This window comes from Cardiocondyla obscurior, linkage group LG14, assembly GCF_019399895.1.
Source record: "Cardiocondyla obscurior isolate alpha-2009 linkage group LG14, Cobs3.1, whole genome shotgun sequence".
In the NCBI taxonomy this organism is placed as follows: Eukaryota; Metazoa; Arthropoda; class Insecta; order Hymenoptera; family Formicidae; genus Cardiocondyla; species Cardiocondyla obscurior.
Window position 1 is genome coordinate 4,420,994 of NC_091877.1, and position 12,084 is coordinate 4,433,077.

Consider the following 12,084-nt stretch of genomic DNA (forward strand, 5'->3'; position numbering starts at 1 on the left):
ACACTCAACCTTTTCTTCCCCTAGGGGAGGGATGTTGTAACCCAAACCCCGTTACAACACGATACATGACGCAGGGCATTTCGGAATAAGTCTCTCGTAATTAAATAACCTCGGAGGATGCAAGATCAGCAACCTCCTTAAGAAATTAAATAATAAAAGAAACACGTGCGAGAACTTATTGCCGAAATCGCTGAGGTTGCATTCGCCGAACTACCGAAGTTCGGCATTGCAACCCGAGGAGGCCAAGGCCCTGCGTCACTATTAAATAACCGCGGCCCGTCACGGACGGGCAGTCGCATTATAGTCCGTACCGTAAACTGAGAGCGGTGATAACGAAAGTTCGGTCGCGTGCCTAGTAATAAGAAACCTCGCGGAGACGAGAACGCGTGACAACGCGAGGACGTGTGCCGAACCGACAAAGGGAGAACATAGGGAGATAAAAAAGAAACAGTGTAACTAAATAAAAATCTAATCTTTTATTACAATATATTAATTATTCGCCCTCATCTCTCGCGGATCCCGAAGGACGGACCCCGTGCACCGGCCCCGGTGCAACAAAATTTTACAACGTAGCATTGTGCGGCAATTAAAAAGAATGCATACGGGCTTATTCCGAGGCTCTTATTTTCACCAGCAGCCGAAATATGACCAAAAAACAAAAAGAAATATTTTTGAAATTTTACAACGTAGCATTGTGCAACATACAAAATAGATGTATTCGGGCCTATTCGGAGTTTTTTATTTTCATCAGAAGCCGAGATATGGCCAAAAAACGAAAAAAAATATTTTTGAAATTTTACAACGTAGCATTGTGCAACATACAAAATAGATGTATTCGGGCCTATTCGGAGCCTTTTATTTTCATCAGAAGCCGAGATATGGCCAAAAAACGAAAAAAAATATTTTTGAAATTTTACAACGTAGCATTGTGCAACAATTAAAAAGATGCATACGGGCCTATTCGGAGCCTTTTATTTTCATCAGAAGCCGAGATATGGCCAAAAAACGAAAAAAAATATTTTCAAATTTTAACAACATAGCATTGTGCAACATTCAAAATAGATGTGTTCGGGCCTATTTGGAGCCTTTTATTTTCATCAGAAGCCGAGATATGGCCAAAAAACGAAAAAAATATTTTTGAAATTTTACAACGTAGCATTGTGCGGCAATTAAAAAAGATGCATACGGGCCTATTTGGAGCATTTTATTTTCATCAGAAGCCGATATATGGCCAAAAAACGAAAAAAAATATTTTTAAAATTTAACAACATAGCATTGTGCAACATTCAAAATAGATGTATTCGGGCCTATTCGGAGCCTTTTATTTTCATCAGAAGCCGAGATATGGCCAAAAAACGAAAAAAAATATTTTTGAAATTTTACAACATAGCATTGCGCAGCATTCAAAATAGATGCATTCGGGCCTATTCGGAGCCTTTTATTTTCATCAGAAGCCGATATATGGCCAAAAAAGGAAAAAAAATATTTTTAAAATTTAACAACATAGCATTGTGCAACATTCAAAATAGATGTATTCGGGCCTATTCGGAGCCTTTTATTTTCATCAGAAGCCGAAATATGGCCAAAAACGAAAAAAATATTTTGAAGTTTTACAACGTAACATTGTGCGGCAATTAAAAAAGATGCATACGGGCCTATTCGGAGCCTTTTATTTTCATCAGAAGCCAAGATATGGCCAAAAAACAAAAAAAAATATTTTTAAAATTTAACTACATAGCATTGTGCGGCATTCAAAATAGATGAACTCGAGCCTATTTGGAGCCTTTTATTTTTATCAGAAGCCGAGATATGGCCAAAAACTAAAAAAAGCATTTTTGAAATTTTACAACGAAGCATTGTGCGGCAATTAAAAACGATGCATACGGGCCTATTCCGAACCTCTTATTTTAATCAGAAGCCGAGATATAACCAAAAAACAAAAAAAATATTTTTGAAATTTGGCAACATAGCATTGTGCAACATTCAAAATTGATGCAATTGGGCCTTATCGGAGTTTTTTATTTCCATCAGAAACCGAGATATGGCCGAAAAACGTAAAAAATATTTTTTAAATTTGGCAACATAGCATTGTGCGGCATTTAAAGGAGATGCATACTGGTCCATTCCGAGGCTTTTATTTTCACCAGCAGCCGAAATATGACCAAGAAACAAAGAGAAATATTTTTGAAATTTTACAACGTAGCATTGTGCGCAACTAAATATAGGTGCATACGGGTCTGATCCGAGCCTTCTATTTTCACCAGCAGTCGAGATAAGGCCAAAAAACAAAAAAAAATATTTTTGAAATTTTACAACATAGCATTGTGCGGCATTCAAAATAGATGCATTTGGGCCTATTCGGACCCTTTTATTTTCATCAGAAGCCGAGATATTGCCAAAAAACGAAAAAAAATATTTTTGAAATTTTACAACGTAGCATTGTGCAACATACAAAATAGATGTATTCGGGCCTATTCGGAGCCTTTTATTTTCATCAGAAGCCGAGATATGGCCAAAAAACGAAAAAAAATATTTTTGAAATTTTACAACGTAGCATTGTGCAACAATTAAAAAAGATGCATACGGGCCTATTCGGAGCCTTTTATTTTCATCAGAAGCCGAGATATGGCCAAAAAACGAAAAAAATATTTTTTAAATTTAACAACATAGCATTGTGCAACATTCAAAATAGATGTATTCGGGCCTATTCGGAGCCTTTTATTTTCATCAGAAGCCGAGATATGGCCAAAAAACGAAAAAAAATATTTTTGAAATTTTACAACGTAGCATTGTGCGGCAATTAAAAAAGATGCATACGGGCCTATTCGGAGCCTTTTATTTTCATCAGAAGCCAAGATATGGCCAAAAAACAAAAAAAAATATTTTTAAAATTTAACAACATAGCATTGTGCGGCATTCAAAATAGATGAACTCGAGCCTATTTGGAGCCTTTTATTTTTATCAGAAGCCGAGATATGGCCAAAAACTAAAAAAAGCATTTTTGAAATTTTACAACGAAGCATTGTGCGGCAATTAAAAACGATGCATACGGGCCTATTCCGAACCTCTTATTTTCATCAGAAGCCGAGATATAACAAAAAACAAAAAAAATATTTTTGAAATTTGGCAACATAGCATTGTGCAACATTCAAAATAGATGCAATTGGGCCTTATCGGAGTTTTTTATTTCCATCAGAAGCCGAGATATGGCCGAAAAACAAAAAAAATATTTTTTAAATTTGGCAACATAGCATTGTGCGGCATTTAAAGAAGATGCACACTGGTCCATTCCGAGGCTTTTATTTTCATCAGAAGCCGAGATATGGCCAAAAAACGAAAAAAAATATTTTCAAAATTTAACAACATAGCATTGTGCAACATTCAAAATAGATGTATTCGGGCCTATTTGGAGCCTTTTATTTTCATCAGAAGCCGAGATATGGCCAAAAAACGAAAAAAAATATTTTTGAAATTTTACAACGTAGCATTGTGCGGCAATTAAAAAAGATGCATACGGGCCTATTTGGAGCATTTTATTTTCATCAGAAGCCGATATATGGCCAAAAAACGAAAAAAAATATTTTTTAAATTTAACAACATAGCATTGTGCAACATTCAAAATAGATGTATTCGGGCCTATTCGGAGCCTTTTATTTTCATCAGAAGCCAAAATATGGCCAAAAAACAAAAAAAATTATTTTTAAAATTTAACAACATTGCAATGTGCGGCATTCAAAATAGATGCAATTGGGCCTTATCGGAGTTTTTTATTTCCATCAGAAGCCGAGATATGGCCGAAAAACAAAAAAAATATTTTTTAAATTTGGCAACATAGCATTGTGCGGCATTTAAAGGAGATGCATACGGGTCCATTCCGAGGCTCTTATTTTCACCAGCAGCCGAAATATGACCAAAAAACAAAAAGAAATATTTTTGAAATTTTACAACGTAGCATTGTGCAGCATACAAAATAGATGTATTCGGGCCTATTCGGAGTTTTTTATTTTCATCAGAAGCCGAGATATGGCCAAAAAACGAAAAAAAATATTTTTGAAATTTTACAACGTAGCATTGTGCAACAATTAAAAAAGATGCATACGGGCCTATTCGGAGCCTTTTATTTTCATCAGAAGCCGAGATATGGCCAAAAAACGAAAAAAAATATTTTCAAAATTTAACAACATAGCATTGTGCAACATTCAAAATAGATGTATTCGGGCCTATTCGGAGCCTTTTATCTTCATCAGAAGCCGAGATATGGCCAAAAAACGAAAAAAAATATTTTTGAAATTTTACAACGTAGCATTGTGCAACAATTAAAAAAGATGCATACGGGCCTAGTTGGAGCCTTTTATTTTCATCAGAAGCCGAAATATGGCCAAAAACGAAAAAAAATATTTTTAAAATTTTACAACGTAGTATTGTGCGCAACTAAAAATAGGTGCATACGGGTCTGATCCGAGTTTTCTATTTTCACCAGCAGTCGAGATAAGGCCAAAAAACAAAAAAAAATATTTTTAAAATTTTACAACATAGCATTGTGCGGCATTCAAAATAGATGCATTTTGGCCTATTCGGACCCTTTTATTTTCATCAAAAGCCGAGATATTGCCAAAAAACGAAAAAAAATATTTTTGAAATTTTACAACGTAGCATTGTGCGGCAATTAAAAAGAATGCATACGGGCCTATTCCGAGCCTTCTACTTTCACCAGCAGCCGAAATATGACCAAAAAAAAAAAAAATGCTTTTGAATTTTGGCAACATAGCATTGTGCGGCATTCAAAATAGATGCATTCGGGTTTTCTTCCGAGCCTTTTATTTTCATCAGAAGCCGAGATATGGCTAAAAAACAAAAAAAAATATTTTTAAAATTTTGCAAAGTAGCATTGTGCGCAACTATAAATAGATGCATACGGGCCTGTTCCGAGTTCTCCATTTTCACCAGCAAACAAAATATGGCCAAAAAACAAACAAAAAAATTTTTTTAATTTGGCAACATAGCATTGTGCGGCATTTAATGAAGATGCATACAGGCTTATTCCGAGCTTTTAATTTTCACCAGCAGCCGAAATATGGCCGAAAAACGAAAAAAAATATTTTTCAAATTTGGCAACATAGCATTGTGCGGCATTTAAAAGAGATGCATACGGGTTTATTCCGAGTTTTTTATTTTCAACAGCAGCTGAAATATGGCCAGAATCGAAAAAAATATTTTTAATTTGGCAACATAGCATTGTGCGTCATTCAAAAGATGCATACGGGCTCATTCCAAGCCTTCAACTTTCACCAGCAGCCGAAATATGGCCAAAAACGAAAAAATATATTTTTAAATTTTACAACGTAGCATTGTGCGGCAATTAAAAAATACGGGCCTATTCCGAACTTTCTATTTTCACCAGCAGCCAAGAAATGGCCAAAAAACGAAAAAAAATATTTTTTTAATTTTACAACGTAGCATTGTGCGGCAATTAAAGGAGATGCATACGGGCCTATTCCGAGTTTTTTATTTTCACCAGCAGACGAAATATGGCCGAAAAACGAAAAAAAATATTTTTTTAATTTGGCAACATAGCATTGTGCGTCATTCAAAAAAAATGCATACGGGTCTGATCCGAGCCTTCTATTTTCACCAGCAGTCGAGATAAGGCCAAAAAACAAAAAAAAATATTTTTGAAATTTTACAACATAGCATTGTGCGGCATTCAAAATAGATGCATTTGGGCCTATTCGGACCCTTTTATTTTCATCAGAAGCCGAGATATTGCCAAAAAACGAAAAAAAATATTTTTGAAATTTTACAACGTAGCATTGTGCGGCATTTAAAGGAGATGCATACGGGCCTATTCCGAGTTTTTTATTTTCAACAGCAGCCGAAATATGGCCAAAAACGAAATTGAATATTTTTGAAATTTTGCAACGTAGCATTGTGCGCAACTAAAAATAGATGCATACGGGCCTGTTCCGAATTTTCTAGTTTCACCAGCAGACGAGATATGGCCGAAAGACAAAAAAAAATATTTTTCAAATTTGGCAACATAGCATTGTGCGTCATTCAAAAAAAATGCATACGGGCCCATTCCAAGTCTTCTACTTTCACCAGCAGCCGAAATATGGCCAAAAAACGAAAAAATATATTTTTAAAATTTGGCAACATAGCATTCTGCGGCATTTAAAGGAGATGCATACGGGCTTATTACGAGCTTTTTATTTTCACCAGCAGCTGAAATATAGCCAAAAAACGAAAAAAAAAATTTGAAATTTAAAAACGTAACATTGTGCGGCATTTAAAAAACATGCGTACGGGCCTATTCCGAGTTATCTGAATTCACAAGTAGCCAAGATATGGCCAAAAAACGAAAAAAATATTTTTAAAATTGGGCAACATAGCATTGTGCGGCATTTAAAGAAGATGCATACGGGCCTATTCCGAGCTTTCTATTTTCACCAGCAGTTGAAATATGGCCAAAAGACACAAAAAAATATTTTTGAAATTTGGCAACATAGCATTCTGCGGCATTTAAAGGAGATGCATACGGGCTTATTTCAAGCTTTCTATTTTTACTAGCACCCGAGATATAGCCAAAAAACGAAAAAAAAATATTTGAAATTTAGAAACGTAACATTGTGCAGCATTTAAAGAAGATGCTTACGTGTTTATTCCGAGCTTTTTATTTTTACCAGCAGCAAAGATATGGCCAAAAACGAAAAAATATATATTTGAAATTTGGCAACATTGCATTGTGCGGCATTTGATGAAGATGCATACGGGCCTATTCCGAACCTCTTATTTTCATCAGAAGCCGAGATATAACCAAAAAACAAAAAAAATATTTTTGAAATTTGGCAACATAGCATTGTGCAACATTCAAAATAGATGCAATTGGGCCTTATCGGAGTTTTTTATTTCCATCAGAAGCCGAGATATGGCCGAAAAACAAAAAAAATATTTTTTAAATTTGGCAACATAGCATTGTGCGGCATTTAAAGAAGATGCACACTGGTCCATTCCGAGGCTTTTATTTTCACCAGCAGCCGAAATATGATCAAGAAACAAAGAGAAATATTTTTGAAATTTTACAACGTAGCATTGTGCGCAACTAAAAATAAGTGCATACGGGTCTGATCCGAGCCTTCTATTTTCACCAGCAGCCGAAATATGACCAAAAAACAAAAAAAAATATTTTTTAAATTTTACAACGTAGCATTGTGCAGCATACAAAATAGATGTATTCGGGCCTATTCGGAGTTTTTATTTTCATCAAGCCGAGATATGGCCAAAAACGAAAAAAATATTTTTGAAATTTTACAACGTAGCATTGTGCAACATACAAAATAGATGTATTCGGGCCTATTCGGAGCCTTTTATTTTCATCAGAAGCCGAGATATGGCCAAAAAACGAAAAAAAATATTTTTGAAATTTTACAACGTAGCATTGTGCAACAATTAAAAAGATGCATACGGGCCTATTCGGAGCCTTTTATTTTCATCAGAAGCCGAGATATGGCCAAAAAACGAAAAAAAATATTTTCAAAATTTAACAACATAGCATTGTGCAACATTCAAAATAGATGTATTCGGGCCTATTTGGAGCCTTTTATTTTCATCAGAAGCCGAGATATGGCCAAAAAACGAAAAAAAATATTTTTGAAATTTTACAACGTAGCATTGTGCGGCAATTAAAAAAGATGCATACGGGCCTATTTGGAGCATTTTATTTTCATCAGAAGCCGACATATGGCCAAAAAACGAAAAAAAATATTTTTTAAATTTAACAACATAGCATTGTGCAACATTCAAAATAGATGTATTCGGGCCTATTCGGAGCCTTTTATTTTCATCAGAAGCCAAAATATGGCCAAAAAACAAAAAAAATTATTTTTAAAATTTAACAACATTGCAATGTGCGGCATTCAAAATAGATGCAATTGGGAATTATCGGAGTTTTTTATTTCCATCAGAAGCCGAGATATGGCCGAAAAACAAAAAAAATATTTTTAAATTTGGCAACATAGCATTGTGCGGCATTTAAAGGAGATGCATACGGGTCCATTCCGAGGCTCTTATTTTCACCAGCAGCCGAAATATGACCAAAAACAAAAAAATATTTTTGAAATTTTACAACGTAGCATTGTGCAGCATACAAAATAGATGTATTCGGGCCTATTCGAGTTTTTATTTTCATCAGAAGCCGAGATATGGCCAAAAACGAAAAAATATTTTTGAAATTTTACAACGTAGCATTGTGCAACATACAAAATAGATGTATTCGGGCCTATTCGAGCCTTTATTTTCATCAGAAGCCGAGATATGGCCAAAAACGAAAAAAATATTTTTAAAATTTTACAACGTAGCATTGTGCAACAATTAAAAAAGATGCATACGGGCCTATTCGAGACTTTTATTTTCATCAGAAGCCGAGATATGGCCAAAAAACGAAAAAAATATTTTCAAAATTTAACAACATAGCATTGTGCAACATTCAAAATAGATGTATTCGGGCCTATTTGGAGCCTTTTATTTTCATCAGAAGCCGAGATATGGCCAAAAACGAAAAAAATATTTTGAAATTTTACAACGTAGCATTGTGCGGCAATTAAAAAAGATGCATACGGGCCTATTTGGAGCATTTTATTTTCATCAGAAGCCGAGATATGGCCAAAAACGAAAAAAATATTTTTAAATTTAACAACATAGCATTGTGCAACATTCAAAATAGATGTATTCGGGCCTATTCGAGCCTTTTATTTTCATCAGAAGCCGAAATATGGCCAAAAAACAAAAAAAATTATTTTTAAAATTTAACAACATTGCAATGTGCGGCATTCAAAATAGATGCAATTGGGAATTATCGGAGTTTTTATTTCCATCAGAAGCCGAGATATGGCCGAAAAACAAAAAAATATTTTTAAATTTGGCAACATAGCATTGTGCGGCATTTAAAGGAGATGCATACGGGTCCATTCGAGGCTCTTATTTTCACCAGCAGCCGAAATATGACCAAAAAACAAAAAGAAATATTTTTGAAATTTTACAACGTAGCATTGTGCAGCATACAAAATAGATGTATTCGGGCCTATTCGGGTTTTTATTTTCATCAGAAGCCGAGATATGGCCAAAAACGAAAAAATATTTTTGAAATTTTACAACGTAGCATTGTGCAACAATTAAAAGATGCATACGGGCCTATTCGAGAGCCTTTTATTTTCATCAGAAGCCGAGATATGGCCAAAAAACGAAAAAAATATTTTCAAAATTTAACAACATAGCATTGTGCAACATTCAAAATAGATGTATTCGGGCCTATTCGGAGCCTTTTATCTTCATCAGAAGCCGAGATATGGCCAAAAAACGAAAAAATATTTTGAAATTTTACAACGTAGCATTGTGCAACAATTAAAAAAGATGCATACGGGCCTATTCGGAGCCTTTTATTTTCATCAGAAGCCGAGATATGGCCAAAAAACGAAAAAAAATATTTTCAAAATTTAACAACATAGCATTGTGCAACATTCGAAATAGATGTAATTGGGCCTATTCGGAACCTCTTATTTTCATCAGAAGCCAAAATATGGCCAAAAAACAAAAAAAATTATTTTTGAAGTTTTACAACATAGCATTGTGCGGCATTTAAAATAGATGCATTTGGATTTATTCGCAGTTTTTTATTTTCATCAGAAGCCGAGATATGGCCAAGAAACGAAAAAAAATATTTTTGAAATTTTACAACGTTGCATTGTGCGGCAATTAAAAAGATGCATACGGGCCTATTCGGAGTTTTTTATTTTCATCAGAAGCCGAAATATGACCAAAAAACAAAGAGAAATATTTTTGAAATTTTACAACGTAGCATTGTGCGGCAATTAAAAAAGATGCATACGGGCCTATTCGGAGCCTTTTATTTTCATCAGAAGCCGAGATATGGCCAAAAAACGAAAAAAAATATTTTCAAAATTTAACAACATAGCATTGTGCAACATTCAAAATAGATGTAATTGGGCCTATTCGGAACCTTTTATTTTCATCATAAGCCGAGATATGGCCAAAAAACGAAAAGAAGTATTTTTAAAATTTTACAACGTAGCATTGTGCAACATACAAAATAGATGTATTCGGGCCTATTCGGAGCCTTTTATTTTCATCAGAAGCCGAAATATGGCCAAAAACGAAAAAAAATATTTTTAAAATTTTACAACGTAGTATTGTGCGCAACTAAAAATAGGTGCATACGGGTCTGATCCGAGTTTTCTATTTTCACCAGCAGTCGAGATAAGGCCAAAAAACAAAAAAAAATATTTTTGAAATTTTACAACATAGCATTGTGCGGCATTCAAAATAGATGCATTTGGGCCTATTCGGACCCTTTTATTTTCATCAGAAGCCGAGATATTGCCAAAAAACGAAAAAAAATATTTTTGAAATTTTACAACGTAGCATTGTGCGGCAATTAAAAAAATGCATACGGGCCTATTCCGAGCCTTCTATTTTCACCAGCAGCCGAAATATGACCAAAAAAAAAAATACTTTTGAATTTTGGCAACATAGCATTGTGCGGCATTCAAAATAGATGCATTCGGGTTTTCTTCCGAGCCTTTTATTTTCATCAGAAGCCGAGATATGGCTAAAAAACAAAAAAAAATATTTTTAAAATTTTGCAAAGTAGCATTGTGCGCAACTATAAATAGATGCATACGGGCCTGTTCCGAGTTCTCCATTTTCACCAGCACACAAAATATGGCCAAAAAACAAACAAAAAAATTTTTTTAATTTGGCAACATAGCATTGTGCGGCATTTAATGAAGATGCATACAGGCTTATTCCGAGCTTTTAATTTTCACCAGCAGCCGAAATATGGCCGAAAAACGAAAAAAAATATTTTTCAAATTTGGCAACATAGCATTGTGCGGCATTTAAAAGAGATGCATACGGGTTTATTCCGAGTTTTTTATTTTCAACAGCAGCTGAAATATGGCCAGAATCGAAAAAGAATATTTTTTTAATTTGGCAACATAGCATTGTGCGTCATTCAAAAAGATGCATACGGGCTCATTCCAAGCCTTCAACTTTCACCAGCAGCCGAAATATGGCCAAAAAACGAAAAAATATATTTTTTAAATTTTACAACGTAGCATTGTGCGGCAATTAAAAAAAATGCATACGGGCCTATTCCGCACTTTCTATTTTCACCAGCAGCCGAGAAATGGCCAAAAAACGAAAAAAAATATTTTTTTAATTTTACAACCTAGCATTGTGCGGCAATTAAAGGAGATGCATACGGGCCTATTCCGAGTTTTTTATTTTCACCAGCAGACGAAATATGGCCGAAAAACGAAAAAAAATATTTTTTTAATTTGGCAACATAGCATTGTGCGTCATTCAAAAAATGCATACGGGTCTATCCGAGCCTTCTATTTTCACCAGCAGTCGAGATAAGGCCAAAAAACAAAAAATATTTTGAAATTTTACAACATAGCATTGTGCGGCATTCAAAATAGATGCATTTGGGCCTATTCGGACCCTTTTATTTTCATCAGAAGCCGAGATATTGCCAAAAACGAAAAAAATTTTGAAATTTTACAACGTAGCATTGTGCGGCATTTAAAGGAGATGCATACGGGCCTATTCCGAGTTTTTATTTTCACCAGCAGCCGAAATATGGCCAAAAACGAAATTGAATATTTTGAAATTTTGCAACGTAGCATTGTGCGCAACTAAAAATAGATGCATACGGGCCTGTTCCGAATTTTCTAGTTTCACCAGCAGACGAGATATGGCCGAAAGACAAAAAAAAATATTTTTCAAATTTGGCAACATAGCATTGTGCGTCATTCAAAAAAAATGCATACGGGCCCATTCCAAGTCTTCTACTTTCACCAGCAGCCGAAATATGGCCAAAAAACGAAAAAATATATTTTTAAAATTTGGCAACATAGCATTCTGCGGCATTTAAAGGAGATGCATACGGGCTTATTACGAGCTTTTTATTTTCACCAGCAGCTGAAATATAGCCAAAAAACGAAAAAAAAAATTTGAAATTTAAAAACGTAACATTGTGCGGCATTTAAAAAACATGCGTACGGGCCT